The sequence below is a fragment of the Grammomys surdaster genome, unplaced genomic scaffold (assembly GCF_004785775.1).
Source record: "Grammomys surdaster isolate TR1022 unplaced genomic scaffold, NIH_TR_1.0 166, whole genome shotgun sequence".
Lineage (NCBI taxonomy): Eukaryota > Metazoa > Chordata > Mammalia > Rodentia > Muridae > Grammomys > Grammomys surdaster.
Window position 1 is genome coordinate 3,650,174 of NW_021604614.1, and position 901 is coordinate 3,651,074.

Genomic DNA, 901 nt, shown 5'->3' on the forward strand with positions numbered 1-901 from the left:
TGCTCTTAACTGATGATCCATCACTCCAACCCCAAGTCTGACCTATTCAAATGTTGCTCCTCTGCCACAAGCCACCTCCTTTCCTTTTTTTCCCACACACATGGCTCTGGGTTTAGCACTTTGTCACTTTATATGTAATTAGCCACACAGTTCCCTCTGCCTAAGATGACAGCTAAGCCTTTCCTTGGAGGAGCTTGTAAACATTAGTGCTCGCTTCAGCAGCACATATATTCAAATTAGAACAATACAGAGATTAGCATGGCCCCTGCATAAAGATGACAGGCAAATTCATGAAGTGTTCCATATTTTAATAAAAAAAACAAAACACAAAACACTAGATGGAAATATTACTTATTAGCATATACCAGGGAGTCTTACCAAGAGAGGTGAGTGCAACCTGTGTGTTTCCAAACACTGCTGGTTCACTTGTGCAGGTGCTTGACATGCATCTCATCCCACCAGGATCAGAAAATAAACACTTCTCTTGACATAGAGGATGAGCTGCTTCTACAGGAATCTTAATTGTTGGGTCTGATTCCCACACTCTCTGCTTTGCTCTGGTCCCTGAGACAGAGACACTCAACTGGAGGCCCATCTCACTTGAAGTTACTTGCACAGGATCAGGGAACAGACAGGAGACTGTGGTATCCTGGTTGTTGGGGTATTCAGTGAGGTCCTGCCTTCAAATGGCTGATATGTGAGCTTTCATAGGATGTTACAGTATTGTTTCTTGATCACTTTGTATATGGTGCTAAGGAAGAAATGGTTGAGCTGTTCTGGATGTGTGACAGGAACATTGGGGGCAGGGGGCTTGTTTCCATTTTTTGGTAGACACGAAGAAAATAGATCATATATCCCCAAGATAATATCTCCAGTGACCCACTTCTAAAGATGTGATGGC

At 43.1% G+C, this 901-nt stretch overlaps 1 non-coding gene across 1 annotated transcript; it reads left to right on the forward strand.

The window, feature by feature from the left end:
• The first annotated feature begins 206 nt into the window (after positions 1 to 206).
• Positions 207 to 310, forward strand: LOC114620199. The gene has a single exon (XR_003711282.1). It is a non-coding gene; the product is annotated as a U6 spliceosomal RNA (small nuclear RNA).
• The last annotated feature ends 591 nt before the right edge of the window (positions 311 to 901 follow it).